Consider the following 19,582-nt stretch of genomic DNA (forward strand, 5'->3'; position numbering starts at 1 on the left):
GACTTACGTGACTCCAAGATATAGAGCATCTCTGAAAATACAAGAGAGGCTTCGTGCTCATCGGCATGTTGGTAAATGTTGTGGAATACCAGCTGAAATGTGTTACATTTGTTTATGCTGTGGAACATTTGTTTACTGATGCAAAGATGTGCTGCGTTCTTTTATGTTGCATTTATTCAACTCTGCGAATCTGTGCTACTTTGGCTGCCTAAAACATCTCATTGGTCTAATAAGGAACCGAATGGCCAATAGCTAGGCAGGAGAGGGACAGGCAAGGCTGCCAGGCCGAGAGAATAAAATAGAAAGAAAGGAGAAGCGGAAGAAGCAAGAAGAGAAGAAGTGGGGAGGATGCCAGGGGCCAGCCACACAGCCAACATGGAATAAGAAGGAAAGAAAAATAATACAGAAATAGAGAAAGGTAGAAGTCTGGAGGCAAAAGGTAGATGATGAGATAATTTAAGAAAAGCTGGCTAAAAACAAACCAAGCTAAGGCCAGGCATTCATAAGTAAAAATAAATCTCTGCATATTTATTTGGGAGCTGGGTGGCGGGACCCCAAAGAACAAAGAGTAAAAAAATAAATAAAACCATCTACAGGTAAATATTTAACCTCAGCTCTCCCAGGAGAGATAAAAATCCCTGACATGCAGAAGGGATTTTTTTTCCCTCCCAACCAGTGAGACAGCACCAGGTTTTGAGCGGGAGAGAGATGTGCGCAGTGAGCTCTTCAGAGCCAAATGGATCCTGCTCCAGCCCTGAGTATGCTGGACCCTGAAAAGTAACTTTGTATAATAGTCTACAAAAGCCACCACAATGGTGAATGGCCCTTCCCTTAGAGCCCCAGAAGCCTGGTTGGAAACGCCCGTGGGAATAAGTTACACGTAGAGACCAGGGCTATGACTCTTTGAACCAAACCACCTTCCACTAAGTCTCATCCTTTCTCTGCCCACTGATTTCATACCCGTCCTGCTAGGCTCAACCAGAACCACTTCCCCCATTGCCCCATAGGTCAACGCCACCCCACACACACACATACTCCTACCTGCACTCTGAGTTCTCAGGATCCCACTCACCTCTCCTTCCTGGCCCCATCGCTGTGACTGTTTCATGCTGGGGTCATCATTTCAGTTTGGTCTTCCTCTAGACTGTCAACTAAACCAGGCAGTGACGGTTCACACCTTTAAACCCAGCACTCTGGAGGCAGAGGCAGGCGGATCTCTGTGAGTTCAAAGCCAGCCTGGTCTACAGAGTGAGTTCTGGACAGCCAGGGAGACACAGAGAAACCCAGTCTCAAAAAAAAAAAACAAAACAAAACAAAACAAAACAAAAAAACAACAACAACAACAACAAAAAACCCCTCAAAAAACAAAAATAAAAGACTATCAACTCCCTGACCTCAGGATATCACTATGGGACAATGACGAGCTTGATTTCAAGTGAATGAACCAGAAGAATACTGTGGCAGGACAAAGCCTGGCATTAATCATCAGCCTGTTGGACGCTTTCTCTTCCTTTACCTCAGCCGATGTGCTAACTGGCTACCAACTGACCTTTGCCTAGAGTTAAGCATGGGTTATCATCCAGCAGAGAAGAAAACCTTCCAGCTCTGAGAAGGAGGCTCTCCACCATGGGCCATCACTCACTTTCCAGGGGGCATAGAGAATACCACCCCTCTACCTAGATGCCGTCCAAAAGACCCTGCTTTCTTTGATGAAGAAATAAGTACCTCTTCCTCAAGTGACACAGGGACAGAACTCTGACTGATTTCACCCCTCACTCACATGCAATCCGTGACGTCACATAAACTGGAGCCTACTCACTGACAGCAACCTTGCTGGCTTTGTGCCAGCTTGGCCAGGGTCCACAGTGTCAGGTAGTACGAAGCCTCTGGGGTGGAACCAAGTTCAGGTTTGAGAAATAGGAGGCTAATGTATAGCCTGAGCTAGAACACGAGTCCCAGCCTAGCCTGGGTTACAGGATAAGATCCTGTCTCAAAAGAGGGAGAGGGAGAGAGGAAGAAGGGAAGGAAGAAGAAAAGGAACCAGTTTGAGGGACCCATGGTGAGTCTGACTATGATATGTATAAATGTAAAATTACAGCAAAGACAGATGTAACGGAGGCGAGATTTTGAGAGCCTCCACGGAGTAAATCAGGGAAGAGATGACTGGAATCTAGGCATTGAAAATAGTGTGAGGAGATTAAGTGGCAGGAGAGAGCATGGTTAAGTTTTGGAAGGGACTGAAACAGCCACACTAGAGATGAGGGGCGTGGCTGATACAGTGGGAGGGGCAGAAAGAGGCCATTCTGTCTGTGAGGGTTTGGGATTAGCCAGTAAGTACATGTAAGGAAGAAGAAATAAGATATAGAGTTTAAAAGTTATCTAGATAGAAAAAAAGCACCTCTATCCCTGGCTCCGTCTACTGCACCTGCTCCACTTTGTTCACGCTAGCTTCCTTCCTCGGATTCTCCCCATGGTCTCGAGATGATCACTGCGGTATTATTATCAGCTCCACATGGCAGGCAGAAGGAAGGGCAGAGACACAAAGATGGAAACGCTCTATTTGAGTCAGCCATTTTCGAAAGGGCTTTCTTCAGAAGCTCATCTTAATAGCTCTGTTCACATCCCATTGCCCTCCCGCGGCTGCAAGGGAAACGCAGTCTCTTCTACCGCCACATCTAACACGGGCACTCTGCTACCGAGAGAGAAGAACACTTCAAATGCGTTTGAGATAACCGTAAGCCTGATGCAGTGGCTCCCACCTGTAATCCCAACATTCAGGAGGCCGAAGAGAGGATCATGCACAAATTTGGGGTCGGCCTGGACAACAGAGTGAGCTCTGGGCTAGCTGGGTTATAGCATGAGACCTTGTTAGGCCCCCTGGGTATTTCCCCCACAAGAGAACAAGAACAGATTCCAGGTAGGCATTTCCAGTTTGAGAGATCAAGAAAAGTCTGCATAGTGTTGGGAAAAATTTGACCATATTAGGTATGTGTAGATTTCTTTCTCTTCATTACTCCCTAAGTACAGTACAGCGACCATTTCTATGTCACTTTTATTGTCTTGTAAGTTCCAAAGATGGTGTAACATTTACGGGAAGATAAGCAGAGTATAAGCAATATGTCACTGTATAGAAAAGCCTTGAACATCCACAGATTTGGGAGTGTAGGAAGCAATAACGTCATTGTCCTTTGTAAAGAGAGGAAACGACCCCCTGGTTGTAGACAAAGATCACAGTCAGTTGATGGGCTCACTTTAGAGAGAATCCTAAATATGGTCTCTGAAGGTAGACTTTGTGTCTTCCTACTGGCTGGGTCATAATGGGCTCCACTGTCTGGATGAATGTGTAGAATGAGAACCACCAGCATAGGCTCATTCTGGCAGCACTCAGGAAGTCAGCTGCCTGTCCAGGTTGGGTTGGTTTAATGTTCACCTCCTTTCTTCTCAACCTCCATTCAATGACTCTTTCAGCGACCCCAGAGTCAGGAGCACAGCATGGGCTTTCTGTGTAAAGCAGAGGCGACAGAGAGACAAGAATAAAGGCTCATTGCTAACTGCTCGGTCTCTGACCAACAATTTGTGCCTAAGGGGCAGGGACAACCTGCCCAGTCGATAAAGGACTAATCATTTTATAGCTGACATTCCCGAGTTTCCTTGGTGGCGAGTCACCTGAGAATCTTCACAGAAGGTTAACACGCTGAACTCGCTAACTCAACTCTCTGTCCGTTTGTCAGAGAGAGGTCAGAGCCAGCAGGGGAGCGAGTTTTAAGTGTTAGAGAGGGGGTTGATGGAAGTATCGGGAAAGTGAGTAGAGGGCTAACTGGTACACAGTATCCATTTCTGCATGAATAAGAAACACGAGCCCTGGGATTTTAGTGTCCAAGGGGATGCTGGGCTCGATCTTCTGCAGACGAAGAATGAATGCACTTACCTCTTTAGACGACTTATAATCCATGCTATAATGTAAATACACCGCGAGGAGCGATTGCTACTTTTCAGCCAATAGTGGCAACAAAAATGTCTGTACATGTTCAGTACAGCTGTTACCTACAACGGGTTGAATCCATAGAGGGCCAGTCTGTGGGGAGGGGGGGTGTGCTCTCTAAACAATCAATTCTACTAGGGCTCGATATAAACACGGAAGGTGACTCTCCATCCCTGTTACCACAAGATGTTCTGCAAATGGGCATTCCAGCCACTCTCCGCAGTGAAGGCAACATTCTGTCCAGCCTGAACGACGAAGGAAAAGTGAGTGTATGGTTAAGGAAGGGCAACGAACTGTCTCTCTAAAATTTAAGTATTTTATTCTAGAAAGAATCCATTGTTTCTCAGTGACTCAAGGTTTCGCCTCACTGGGGGAAATTACCCCTGAGGGAACGTGTGGTAGTGAGAAGTCACATGCTTGAGCAAGCTGTCCACACGCTTCACCGTTCTGAAGGCTTCGCTCGCAGCTTTTATCACGCTAAAGCTTCCCCTACTACACATAGTCGATGGGGCGTGACTCTGTCCCTGACTTAGATCAAACCCAGCTTCTCTCAACGAGCTTGTGACTCCTTGAGTCAACTTGAGTGATTTCACTTATGTCATCAGAAGTTGAAAGGGGGAGACCTTCTCGTGTGGAGCTTTCGAGAGCTAAGTAATCCCTGATAGAAAAGAAAGCGTTTTACTGAATCACACAAACTTCTGTAGGCAAAAGGATGCCTGAGCCTATGACTGGTTGGTCCCTTCCGTGGTGTTTGTTCTCCACGATGGGGCGTGGACTAAAATGTCTCCCTCCATTGCCACCTTGCCAGTCAATGGTCCTCAAATTGTTGCTACCTGCTCCTGTCTTTACATGACTGTTCCATGACGCAATCTGATCCATAGAAGACAACAGGCAGAGGGATAAGATGCATCCTGTTGGGCATTTCCACTCAGACTTCCATGGAATATTAAATCAGTGCTTCCCTCTACTCTTGGGGACCCCAAAGATTTCAGGGAGGGAATTTTGAAAGGTATGATGGCAGACAATATCGTATCCGTTATGGGCACAGGCTGAGACTATGGACCCTACTCCATAGTCACTGAGTACTAATTAACTGAATATTTATTTATTTTTTTAAATATTTATTTATTTATTTATTCTGTATACAATATTCTGTCTGTGTGTATGTCTGCAGGCCAGAAGAGGGCACCGGACCTCATTACAGATGGTTGTGAGCCATCATGTGGTTGCTGGTAATTGAACTCAGAACCTTTGGAAGATCAGGCAATGTTCTTAACCACTGAGCCATCTCTCCAGCCCTATTATCTATACTCTACTAACAGACTATGGTAATTCTTTGCTGATTATTTATGTTCCTGAACCTCTTGGTACCTCATTTGCCAGATCTGTAAATGGGGATAATAATGGCCTCCACGCAGGGTTGGTGTGGTTTGGATGTAGAGCCCTTGTGTGATATATGCACAGAGCTCTGGATTTGATTCCCAGCATGGAGGAAAATGACACTGAGTTTACATAACTGAAGTATTCGTTACGACATCAACCCCTCTCCATTCGCATCCTCTGATTCCCCGCCACTGGCCCTGAGCCTTCTCTGGTGTGAACCAGTCCCTCCCTACATCACAACTCGTCTTTCTTCCTCTGACACACTTGAATTTCCCCTGGAGTGTGATTCTTTTTCTTTTTTTTAATTAATTAATTTATTTATTAAAGATTTCTGCCTCCTCCCCACCACCGCCTCCCATTTCCCTCCCCCTCCCCCAATCAAGTCCTCCTCCCTCATCAGCCCGAAGAGCAATCAGGGTTCCCTGCCTTGTGGGAAGTCCAAGGACCACCCACCTCCATCCCGGTCTAGTAAGGTGAGCATCCAAACTGCCTAGGCTCCCACAAAGCAGGTACGTGCAATAGGATCAAAAACCCATTGCCATTGCTCTTGAGTTCTCAGTAGTCCTCATTGTCCGCTATGTTCAGTGAGTCCGGTTTTATCCCATGCTTTTTCAGACCCCGGCCAGCTGGCCTTGGTGAGTTCCCGATAGAACATCCCCATTGTCTCGGTGTGTGGGTGCACCCCTCGCGGTCCTGAGTTTCTTGCTCGTGCTCTCTCTCCTTCTGCTCCTGATTTGGACCTTGAGATTTCAGTCCAGTGCTCCAATGTGGGTCTCTGTCTCCTTTCATCGCCTGATGAAGGTTAATATCCAGGAGGATGACTATATGTTTTTCTTTGGGTTCACCTTCTTATTTAGCTTCTCTAGGATCACGAATTATAGGCTCAGTGTCCTTTATTTATGGCTAGAAACCAAATATGAGTGAGTACATCCCATGTTCCTCTTTTTGGGTCTGGCTTCTTTTTCTAGATACCATTCCTGTCCAGCTGCCCCACGAGCAAGGTCTGTGCCCTGCTCCCCCCATACCTCAATCGTCTCCTCCAGCTCCTAGCGCCATGGTTAATCAACACTTCCTGAGCACAGACGCTGTGCCTCTTGTCCAGGCACAGGGCACAGTTTTGTTCAAAATTGGTCAAATTAAGAAATGAGTTGATGAATGAAAGATAGAAGCTTACTGATTCCAACCGGTGGGAATTCCTTCAGCCAGAGCAGTGAGGACACACTCCCCAGAAGGCTCTCTGCCTTTAGAAACATAGCTATACGGCCAACTGTAACATACTTCCCTTTAAAAAAGTAATACCATTTAATGCGAACAGCTCAAACCCACTCATTTTGTTTAACTTCATTTCTGCATACATAGTAGTAACTTGGATCAGGCTAGCAATACCAAGAAGTTTCTGTAGGTATCTTTTTTTTCCTTTTGCCTTGAGCAGAGGACAAACAGGAAGGGAAAACAGGAATTGAATCCCCTAGCTCGTAGTCATGTGCTTCTGTTTCTCAGAGGCTCGGTTACAGCGAAGAGGTAAATGTCACTTAGATATGAAGCTAGTGACTTTGAATCTCAGTCCCTGGTGAACTAGGGTATTTCCATGAGGTGATCACTGCTCTACATATGTCAATAATGTGTCGTCACTCTGTTGAATAGAGCTGTATCACAAAGGAATTTCCCTTGGAGTCCTGGCTCCGCCATTTCCCAGGCCCCTGAGTGGCGTTTAACACCTGGTATTTGTGAGACGTTCACAATCACCTGTTCTCTGCAAGGTACTGTCCAAGGCATAATGCAGGAGAGACAAGCTGTCCACCCAGAAGGGTCAGGGCACCCGAAGCACACAGTCAAACAAGAGAGTTGGCCCACAGGAGGATGACTGGACAGGCCAAGAGCAAGCCAGAGGGTGCAAGGGATGGGCAGAGTGAACTGCTCTTTGGGACAGTGAAGCCAAGGAAAAGGAGGCAGGAGCGTGCTGGTGGACCAGGGTGAGGAGAACTCATCTGGGGGAAGAAGAAGAGGCAAAAGGACAGGGGGCAGTTAATGCATGAGGTGCTAAACGAAAACAAAGTCAGGACGGAGCAGGAAACTTGGGGAGCAAGGTCTGAGAGTATAGACAGGCTTCAGGAGGAGTAGAGACATGTCAGGAGGCAGGCAGTTCTAGGACCAAACGCGCACACTGGGCGGGAGGCGGAGGACTCGCAACACCCTCACTTCACCATCTGTGGTGCACACTGGCTGGCACCAGCCTAGAAGGTGAAGCGCATTCATCACATCAGCCTGCTGCCTGCGGCTGCAGCATCATCGATAGAAAGAATCTGAAGGAGCCCAGAGGGGAAGCTAAGAGCAATTGGAAAACAGCGAGGCCCAGAGAGCAGGGATTTGGGGCAGTGCATTGGCCACTCTGGAACTTCACCTCGGCACCTGGGGACGGAACCCACAGCTCTAGCAACAGTCAGCCAGTATTCACGTTTCTGAAGGAGATCGTTTGTTGCTCTAATTTCAGAGATGCAGATCTAGAACCCCGTCTGTTACATTCACTGCCAAGCACCGGGGCGTGTTACTCATGAAGGAAGAGCCAGGTGTATGATAAACAATATATGATATTCTGACTGCAGCAGGCTTTGAGAGCATCACTCCGCCCTATCTGCTGATCTTTGCACTTGCCGGCCTGGGTGGTCAGGTGATCTGCAGTGAAAAGAAATACCATAGGTCAGGGCTTTGGCGCAGAGGCCAGGCATAATTTGCTGTAAAGGCCAGTTCTGCATATTATGGGATGTTTAACAGCATCGCTCGTCTTTGGACACTCAACGCCAATAGCAGCCCCTTCACTGTCATCCAGTGTGACTCCTGAGAGTAAAACTGTCCCGGAGTGAGGATCACTAACCCGGAAGGACAATCCCTGCAGAGGAGCAGACCGGTGTCCATGCTCCATTATTTCTTTACACCCACCAGCGATTGTATACCCTCCTGCTAGTTCTCCAAAAACCTGCTTCTTCGTCAAACGCCACAGTCGCATTACCTCGTCCGGCGAGGCATTGCTGGATGGATTGCAAAAAGGAAATCTTCAAAGTAGAGCTGCAGAGATATGGAGAGGCATTTCATCTAAGAGTGGTGCCCGATTCGTGTTGCCTGAACTCTATAATGTTTGGTTGGGGGGGGGCATTCTGATGACGACTAACGCCAAATTGTAAATACGAACCTCTAAAGTCTCTCTGAGCTTCGGAGGTGTGTGCGGCTCCTACAATTTCCCTGCAGCCCTGCTTATATTCCTCATGTGGGCCCGGGTCTTAGGGAATTTGTCCTCCAACACCCAAACTCGCTTCCCTCCGAGCACACTATGTTGAGAGTCCCATAAATGGTACCCGACCCAGTGCGGTCTTCTCTTGTTGGCAGCTCCTTAAGATACTCACTTGTTTCTCTTTCCCACAGGCTGTTGAAGATGAAACCACAACGCTTTCTGAAAAAGAGGTAAAAGCTGACCTGAGACTATGTAAAAGAAACCATTTCTCAGACCATCTGGAAAATGAAATTGTTGTACTTATTAAAATAGCCTTTCTTCAAATTCTTGTGACTTACTAAAAATGACCATTAACATATTCTGTTGGTTCCATTTTGGTTTTGGTCAGAGTCTTTTCTGAACTCAGTTTCACTGAGAACTTTGATGACATTTATCCCCTCACTTCCTTTTTTTTTTTTTTTTTGTTTTCTCTGCCGCCTTCTGGCCTGAGGCTAAGAATGTGTCACTCTTGGCACAACAGCTTCTCTTTTTGACAGGATCAGTTAGGACTCGACGACTGCTTCGGTGTTGGTCCGTCATGGCTTCCTTTCAAAGCACTCCGGTCGTTACTGTGTCAGATTCTAGTGTGAGATCCAGCTGGGGAAACCGGAGATAAGGGCCTCTCTTCATCCCAGGAGACATACCCACACATCTATAGAACAGCAAGGATCATCACCATGGTGGTAATGGTAGTGTGCGTGTTCTTCTGTGGCTACCCTGTGAGCACTGACAGACTGAACTCACAGTGTGGGGTGCAGAATGTTATCTGGAATGACAGAGCAGGGCGCATGAGGTGTCATCCAAGGCCTATGAACCATCCATTGTGGGCACAGCCAAGGTTTCCTGAGCAGAGAGTGGCTGGGCTGAGCCTTGGGGATCACTCTGCATCATAGAGGCTAAGAGGGTGCAGTACCTGTGCTAACTAGTCTTTGTTTTGGTGTGCGTGTGTGCACACACAGTATGTGCACACGCATGCTTGCGTGGAGATCAGGGCACAGTTTTCAGGGGTCAGGTCTCCTCTTCCACCTTGTTTTTGAGCATGGTCTCTCTTGTTTCTGCCAAGCTACTTATCCCATTCCAGCTGGCTTATGATCCTGGTAATTCTCCTGTCTCCATCTCCAAACTTGCCATAAGAGAGTTGGGATTAAAGATTTAGACCACCACACCCAATTTTGGTTTTGTTTTGTTTTGGCTTTTTCTTTGTTTTGTTTGTTAGCATGGGTTCCAGGGGTTAAACCTAGAGCCTTTACCCACAGAGCTATGTCACCCGTCCCTCATGTATCCGCTTCTTATTGGCTCCGATCAGGACCAGGACCTGATCATGGCACACTGAATATCTCAAGCTAAAGGAATTGGAGGAAATAACAGACGCAGGCAGGTGGCTCCCACCTGCCCTGAAGTAGGCCCGAGGCACTCAGCATAGCGGTGCCTCCCACACGCAAAGGAAGGAAACAGTCTTATTTTACAGGTGCAGGTAAGGAATCTAGGCAGAAATAAGCTGCTCGGTTCCCTCTGTTTACTACAGCGAGACCATATACCCTTTAGCCAGTTGTATTGCTGCACACTGTCCACTCTCCATCAATGCTACCATAAAACACACAAGCTTAACTGTTTTTTCAGTATCCGCTTTCTTATTAAGGTTTGCAGAAGACTCACACTAAAGAAATCTGGATACTTTTCTCTTGTGAATCTATGTTTGCTAAAAGTATTTTTTAACTTTATTCTTTGACCAGGTCATTAACGCACATCTGTTGATCACACTCCCTCCTCATGACCCTCTGCCATCCTCCATCCTGTTCCCTTTGGTCCCCTTTCTTCTAGCTCACAACCTTCTCCTACTCTGATGTCTTTTTTTGTCCTTTTAAATAACCATGTAAGTTTAATTAGTGATGTTTGCATGAACGGGAATATAGATTTAATGTATTGGAGCGTGGTTAATTTACCAGGAACTATGCCACTATAGAAGAATGACTTTGCCTCCTTCAGCTGCTATTAGCTGCCAAGAAGTCCTCTGCTAGGGGTGGGGCCTCATAAATGCCCCGCCCCAAACCGACACTCATCTGTCTTGTCTGATAGAGGTATCTACCATGAACCTAGCAATAGGCAAGGAAAAGAGGTCTCCTCTCTTACAACCCCTTATATTCCCACACTGCATTGTAGACTGCTTATAACCTTTTAGAGCAGCCACAAATAGATTGTCAGAACAAGAATTAAACCGCGGCGGAGGACAGGAGGCTACACGGGAGAATCTAGACTAAGAGCGTTTTCTAAAGTCCAGGTAAAATGTGAGCACCGCGGCAGTTTTAGTTATCCATGACGTCATAACTTCATCTTCTCTAGGAAAAGAAAAGATACAGATGCTTAGTCTAAGCCCTAAGGAGATTAGCAAGGCAAATCTCTACGGGGGTGGGGGATGGTAGGAAGGTTGCTCTCCACCGGCTCAGGACGGTTCTCTGTGTATCTGTGGAGGCTGCGCTCTGAGGTGCTCTGCCTGTCGCTCCGTTGTGGCAGAGCTGAGCGGCGTTTCCGGAAGCCCAGTGCGTGTATGAGTGTGACCTGAGTATTTCACACACAGCTGGTCAGAGGTGGGAGCTGAGCTCCTCCACTTCTCTGGAGAAACTAAGTCTTGGTTAGAGCAGGGGTTCTCAATGCCAAGCACACCTGAGAACCACACAGGGGCCCCGTGAAGACACAGGCCCTGGCCCATGCCTTTGAGTTCATGCACCCATCCTAGGCGTTTCCCTAACTAACCCAATACCAGGCAACACTCTCACTGCTGACCATCCCACAATTACATTTTAAGAACCGCCAGCTCAGAACATCCCTCATGAACATGAATAAGTGCTCCCTCTTGGGCTTTATGCAGGCTGGGAGCCACAGAGTTTAAGAAGAAACAAACCAAGGGCGGGTCTTCTGAGAAGGTGGGTTGCCGGCTTAAATAAAAAAGAGAGCCATTGTTTTTAGATGATGAAGATAAGAATAGCTAACGGTTTTTGACGTTTTCTCTGTAATCTGAACTAAGGTTTAATGTACATTATCTTACTTGGCATCTGGCCTGGGCAACAGAGCTGGCGTTCAACGTGTAACACAGAAGCCAGCTCTTTGTGCATGCCGAGAGGGAGCGTCACAGCTTCTGCAAGCTGATGTGGTTGGCGGGGCTACCTGCACACAAGGCCACGCCTGCCGTCTCACAGGAAACACCTTTCGATCTGGACAAGTAGTCAGCGGAGGCCTGAGTTCTGCCTCGCAGAGCCTGCAGGAAACAGCTGAGAGAATACGAGGGCAAGCACTAAGCATGCTGTCTCTCGAGCGCGGGATAACCTGCACAGGAGGCAGCTTATCAGCCCTGGCACTCTGCGAAGCCCCTGAACATCTGGCACTCGGCGAAGCCCATGAACATCTGGGACCCGTCCTTGAGCAAGGGATGTGAGTTCTCTGGAGAGACATCTGGACAAAGACATTTCTAAAGTGTCCCAGGCGGATTAAAAACAACTGGTTAAGGTTCGATCCAGGGCAATAGGAAGGGGAGGCAAAACCCAAAGCTAACAAAATAGGTCTTTAAGGATTTGCTAAGGAATTACTTTTTAATAGTAATGTGTTTTTGAAGTTTATTTGTTATCATTTGTGTCTTTCACATCATGCCTCTGGATCCCACCCATCTCCCGCCCCACCCCAAAATAATTCAAAATAAAATTTAAGAGTAAAAGAAAAAAAAATGAAGGAAAAGTCATGGAATCTGCAGTGTGATACAGCGAATCACACAGTAAATCTCTTTATCCATATATTTTTGTATGCAGGCATTTATCATAAAGAATCATTCATTGGTCTGGGGTTCAAGGCCCCTGTTCCCTGCTGTACCATCGACACTGGGCCCTCACTGGGACTCTTCGTGGACATCCTGTGGCTGCGCTGTGTCATGGAGATCTTGCAGTCCTGGGTCAGCAGGATTGACACCCCTCACCCCCGCCCCCACGTTCCAACAGATCACAGATGGGGTGGATGTGGGTAACCCTGGTCCTGGGCCTGGGTGTTTGCAGGGTTGATGACCCTCCCCTCCCAGATCTTCTCTGTCTTTACCACCAGAGTGAGCTCTCCAGCATTGCCATAGCCCGGTCTTCCCCTGTAGCCATGAACAAGAGGCTGGGCCGGTTCCCCTGTTTTCACATCCTCGGGGTCAGTTCTCCCTACCCACACCCTCAAGGTCAGCTCTACCGCTCTCCCGTGTTGCCCAGGCTAGGTGTAGGGGCCACTTTCCCAAGTGCTGTAGCTGATGAGGGTCAGGGACCACTCTCCTGCTCCAGTGACCTCAGAGACAGCTCTCCCATCTACTCACCTGCCGATTTCTAGATAATGTTTCTCCCTGTGTCAGAGTCTTTGTTCCTTCACCTTCAAGTCTTTATTGAAATGTCACCCACCCAAGGAGGCTTCCCTGGCCTCTGTATTCTGCACCCTTTATTTCCTCTCTAGCACTGAACACCACCACCACACATGCGCACTCACGAGCACACATGCTTACCCATGCGTGTGCATGTACTCACACAGACCTTGCTACTTACCTGGCTTATGGTTTATTTCCCCCACGAGGTACGGAAGCAGGGCTTTGGTCATTTCGCTTCACTGGTTTTCCTGACACTTGAAGCAGAACTTGATTTTATAATACAAGCTCTAGAGACACCGCTTTAGTGGATGAATCCATACCTACTCAAAAAATAAAAGCAAAACAATATCCTTGGAGAGAAGCAATCCGGAAGAAAGTCCCAAGAGCTCTTTGGCCTCGGAGGAATGGAATTTATTGAAGGAGGGAACGGTTTTGCTTCTCCCCTTCATTTCTGAAAGTAGGATTTCACAGCCTGGCCGCACCTGGCCCGGTAGTCCCTTCCAAATGCTTAATGCCTTCATGGGAACACAGAGGAGAATGAAGTGGGTGCCTCGGGGAAGGGGCAGGCAAGAGGACAAGAGGACAAGAAACTGGATTTGCTCTAGTGTCTTTGCTCAAGCAGGTCTGAAGCGGGCTCTTAGGCTGTCTCTGTTCTTTGGATCCTATGATATGGTTTCCTCATATCCAAAGAGTCCTCTGCCAATTGCATCACCATGAGCATCTTTAAAGTTGTGACAGTGTCCTCATTAGACATCCTTCCCATCTCCGGAGCTGATGAGGCTCAGTCGGAACTGTAGTACTTTCCTAGGCCTATGTCCAGTCTTAGCCCACCCAAGCCACAGGTGGTGATGCACACCTCAAATCCTAACACAGGGACTTGGAGGCAGAGAGAGCATGGGTTCACCCTCAGTTACACAGAAAGTCTGAGCATAGCCTGGGTGGAATGAGGCCCTGTCTACACACACACACATACACGCACATACACACGCACATACACACATGCACGCACACACACACAGCCCATGTTTAATCCCATGTTTAATACACAAAAATGTATTTACAGTGATACATACATTATCCCAGCACTGGGGGATAGAGATAAGAGAGTCAGGAGTTCAAGGTCCCCTGAGTGATGTAATGAATTTGAGGACAGCCTAGGATACATAGATCAATAGATAGATGGATGGATGGATGGATGGATGGATGGATGGATGGATAGATAGATAGATAGATAGATAGATAGATAGATGATAAATAGATGAGAGAGAGAGAGAGAGAGAGAGAGAGAGAGAGAGAGAAAGGAGAGAGAGCGCGCTCCATGAGTAAAGTGTTTGTCATGCAAGCATGAGGACCTGAACACGTGAAAAAGCTTGCATGGTGCATGCTTGGAATGACAGATGGGACCCTGGGCTTGCTAGCCAGTCAACCAGCTGAGTCCACAAGCCCCAGAGCAGTGAAAGACCCTACCTCAAATACACAAAGTTGAGACTGAGGAGGATGCTGTGTAAAACAAGAGGGCCCACACTGCAATAGTCGGCACCCCATAAAATCCACGTATGGCTGTACATGTCTGTATCCCCGAAGTAGAGGTGGGCATGGCTGTACATGTCTGAAGCCCCGAAGTAGAGGTGGGCATGGCTGTACATGTCTGTATCCCCGAAGTAGAGGTGGAGGCAGACTGATCATGTGATCTTGCTGTACAGCTAGTTTAGCCTAAATATTGAGTTTCAGGATCAATGACAGACAGTGTCTTCCTCTGGCCTCCACATACATGAACATGGCCACACCTGCACATACACACCATACCCCTACACACACACACACACACACACACTCATTCTATCATTCAAGAACAGATTGAGAAGGAATACTGCATTAATTTTTTTTCAAGATGACAGATAACCAGTCTCCAGAGATAATCTAGGGAAGCTGCAAATCAGCTACCAGAAAAGCAAAAGACTCTAAACAATGGGGGGATGGGGCAGGGGGGAGTGGGGAGAAGGCAAGAGATCCATATCTGGACAGTATCAGCTTTAGCAGAAGGAAAAGCCAGGAGGGGAGTATTAGGAAGCCCAAGGGTGGCTGACAACTCCCAGCTATATTTTCCACTTCAGTCTTATCAGTAATAAGTTTGATCTTCACTGTACTCTAGTTCTGTTTTCCATTGGTCCAAATCAGCAGGGGGCAGACTGTTTGACCCCAACCACTCCCCTCCCCCAAGCCCCACCCACAGCCCACAAACCTGCAGAGCCTGAGGAACAGGCTCAGGGTCACAGCTTTGGGGACCTGAGATGCTTCTGGGTGTCCACACTTCTGTGCACGGAACGTCTACGTGGGACTGGTGTTCCAGGGCTTTAGCAAACCCAGGCCTTAGCAACCTCGGTCTACACAAGCCTCCCAGACATCAGCCGTGGGCAGATGGGAGCAGGTGTGCCCACCGCGGGGCAAATGAAGTCATTATGCCTCTTACAGCATTCAGAGCTTCCATGGGTAATTTCCGTAGGCACTCATGGCTGGGGTACATTTCTGTTGTTCCCACCATGTTTCCAGATGGGAAAAGGACAGACAAGGAAAAGCAAGCACCATGCGGGTTTGACTAAGGGTCTCAAAGCTAATATGCATAGAATTACTACTGATTAAAATGTTTGTTTCTGGGCTCCTCGGGAACACTTTGTATTTCTAACAAGTTCCCAGGAGCTCTCTGTCTGAGGGCCACTTGAGAACCATAGGCTAGCATTTCTAGCCTCAGGTACACGAGACCAACTTCCTCAGACGTCCTTTATAAATTATGTTGACTGAGTCCAGGTTGAAGGCCAAGAAGAAATCATGGCGGAATCAACCTGATTCCACAGGACTTACTTGCAGGCTCCTAGAATTACCTGCAAAACCTGACTCTTAAATAAAACCAATAATAGATTTGTTTAAGCCCAGTCGTAATTTTGATCAGAAATTCAGAGTTGGAGGTTTGCCTGCAGAGTGCGGCGGTGGTATACCAGTGAACGGACAGAACAGGGAATTTGGCTCTTCAGGTGGTAGGCCATCCTTTTCGGCCTCATGAAACAATGAACCCAAAGACTAAAAGGAAGCAGGAATATCCCAGGGCCATACTGTCTCTGGGAACCAAGGAGAAGTTGGATGACTGTAAAAACTTTGAACATGGGGTCATAATAAGAATAATTGGAGAAAGAAATAAGAAGGCCGGCTGATAATGGGGAAGGAGGACCAAAGGGGTTCGGCAAGGACACGCCTTGCTTGTTTGTAGCTGGTGCTAACCTGATTGGCTAGCCCTAGATCTTACTACCACTGTTAAATAGAGAGAAGGGGGGTTAAGGGAAAGGTTTGGCTTGGTGCAGTGACATAAACCTAAAACCCCAGCACTTAGCAGGTGGAGGTACAGGGGTCAGGACTCAGTGCATTCTAGGCTACTCGATGAGCTCCAGGCCAGGTTGGGCTACATTAGACCCGGTCTTCAAATCCCCCTGGTCTGAAAAGCTCCTATTTGTAGGTGGAAGCAATTACTGGAGAGATAACCGATCAAAGTGCCAAGAATAAAGAATGTTCAGCCCCACATAGGACGGCTATATCAAGACCCCTACCACCGAGACTCAGAGAACAACTTAGAAGAAGAGGTGGAAAAGATATAAGACCCAGAGGAAGACGGTGCTACTCGGCAATCCTGTCTTCTAGACGTGACGTGGCTACCACACTCAAGAGCCGATGTGGTAGCCCCAAATCCCGACAGAGATGGGGGGGAGGTCTTCAGGTTTCACCCCATACCAGGCTTTTTCTTTTGGGCCACAAAGCAACTCCCAAATCATGACACAGAGACTTATTATTAGTTATGAATGCTCAGCCTTAGCTTAGGCTCGATTCTGGCTAGCTCTTTAACTTAAATTAACCTGTGTCTCTTTTTCTGCCTTTTGCCTGTTTTTTTTTTTTTTTTTTTTTTGCTTTCTTTCTGCCTGCCAGCCCCGCCTACTCCTCTCCTGCCAGCCCCGCCTACTCCTCTCCTGCCTAGCTATTGGCCATCCAGCTTTTTATTAGACCCATCATGAGCCTCGGGCAGGCCAGGTGAAACAAATGCAACACATCTTTACATAATTAAGCAAACGCAGCATAAATGAAAGTAACGCACCTTTACACAGTTAAAGTAACATTCTGCAGCATAAATAAATGTAACACATCTCTGCCTAGTTAAAAATAACACTCCACAACACCATGCTTTACTGAGGAGTTATTGACAATGGATAGCTGCTGGGAAATGGGGACTCATTCTTTTTTACTCCGTTTTGGTTTTTTGAGACAGGATTTCTCTGCATAGTCCTGGTTGTTCTCAAACTTGCTTTGTAAGGCAGGCTGGCCTTGAACTCACAGAGATCCAACAGCCTCTGCCTCCCGAGTGCCAGGATTAAGGGTGTGCACCTCCACCTTCAAATATTCTCAGCATTTTTTTTAAGGTTGTGGCTGCTACGTATCTTCCCATGGACAGCCCTAAACCCATAGGCGGCACTAACTGGGCTTATTTATTTTAAAAAAGAGACAAAGTTGGGAGGGGGCATTCTGCGGTCATAGGGAGAGAGGCAGAGAGAAGAAATTTGGGGTAGATATTTTTATATTTTATTGTTATGTGTATAAGATCTTCAAAAGTAAAACTAAACATATGTAAAGGTAGGGAGGGCAGGTTCTGAGCAGAGAGGCCAAACTGGTCAATGTGAAAGGAGATGAGAGATATACTTTGTCCCAACCACTCTTAAAATAAAGGATTAAAAACCTTTTAGTTTTAGTTATTGTACGTAAACAACACTGATGTTCAAAGAACTCTGAGGGAAGAGATACTTCAGAGAACAGACTGGAATCATCTATATATATATCCTCTTTGCCCTCAACCAGGGAGTGCAGTTCCAGGAAGTTCATAAGAGGTGCCCTTTGCAAAGGACAGATGAGAGGCTAATAGTAAGTTCAACTTGGGAATCGCCCTTTAAAGACTGGAAATTACACCAAGGAGCCACACAGCTGTGGAGAGATTGCCGGTGCGGGGGTCCCTTCCGCAAAGATGAGCAAAGAATACTCCCAGGGTTACCAGTGACTTTCTGCATTGGGTGAGGGGGCATCCATTATCACAGGAATGTAGACATGGTGGGTATACCCTAGGGGAAGTTCTGAAGAAAGATTTCCAGGTACAGGAAGGAGAAAAGAGCTTCAGGCACCCAGGGGTAAACTGAGGCCAAGCCTCAGTTTAGATATCACCTAACTGGGACACTATCCAAGAAGGGTTAAAGAACATGATTTGCTCCAGTGTCTGTGTTTTGTTTTAGGCAGATTTAGGTTATCATTCCAGGTTGCTCACTGTGGGAGACCAGACCCGACAGGATGTATGTAGTCAATCAGGAAAGCAATCATCTTGACTCCAGAGCCAAGGGAAACACAGAAGAAAACACAATTCTGTGTGACAAGCGGTGTCAGCCGGCGTGTGATACGGAAGGAAACAGTAAGCTGAAGAAGCAAGGGAACGTGCTAGAGTCTTGGCCAGGTCTCAGGAAAAAATTACCTGCAACAACAGGCAAATGGATAGCCCCATTCCCTAGAACAGGACAATCTCTGCTGTCTGCAACGTGGTCTTCATACCAAGCAGAGAAGACAGATCCACACATGGCAAAAGTACTGTCCTCGCTAAGACCCAGAGAACACAAAACTACCTCCTAGGCAAAGGCACGTAGAGAGCCTTCCGCACCTCAAGGAGTGTTCCAGGTGTGTAGAGGGCACGTAGTCCTCATGCTCCCAGATGAGCACTGGGGATACCAGAAGTGTTCCACCCAGAAGGCTGGGAGTGGGTGTTAATAGCCTGGTGATCTGTGCTATCTATAGGTACAGCCACACCTGACTCCCCCAGACTAGCCTGTTCATCCCAGGCTCTTCCTCCCTAGACCTTTAGCTTAAGTTTGATTTCTTAGTCGGTAGAACCTGTCCCCAGGGTAGATGTCACAAGCGCTTCGGAGCTTGGTGACCTCTGTGATAACCTAGGCTTTACCAGATCTTCCGGGAGGCCCTTAAGCTCTGGCGGAAGAGGTCACACATACTTGGCAGAAGAGTTTCAGTGTAGTCCCGCCTTACGCTTTATTGTGGTAATTGTTATCAGGAAACGTTTTTCCAAAGTTGTGCTGATCTTAAATATGCCTAAGACAAACTACAGTGGGGTCACGTTCTGGAAGTCTGAACCAAAGCCGGCACTGGGTCGTGTTGGGCTGGCTTTCCTTCTTGCCTCCCAGGGCTCTACGCTTCTGGCCATGGCATTTGCTGGGATCCCCACACAGGAGCCGAGAGGACAGACGTGAATAAGATGAAGACCTCTGCCTGCAGCGATCCAGCGAAGTTCTGAGTGGCTGTGTCTTGTTTGATATGGGTGCATCCAAGTAAAGGACCTCAATGTCTCAGCCCCAGGGAGTGGCAAAGCCTATCCTAGGAGACACTCAGTATATATGGAAAATGTCCACCATAGCTCCCGCCACGCCTGGATGTTTCCAGCCAGAGAACTATTCACCTGTTTCTTCCACCAAGATTAGCTAAGCCTGCCTCG

Source organism: Chionomys nivalis, chromosome 6 (genome assembly GCF_950005125.1).
Source record: "Chionomys nivalis chromosome 6, mChiNiv1.1, whole genome shotgun sequence".
Taxonomy (NCBI): Eukaryota; Metazoa; Chordata; class Mammalia; order Rodentia; family Cricetidae; genus Chionomys; species Chionomys nivalis.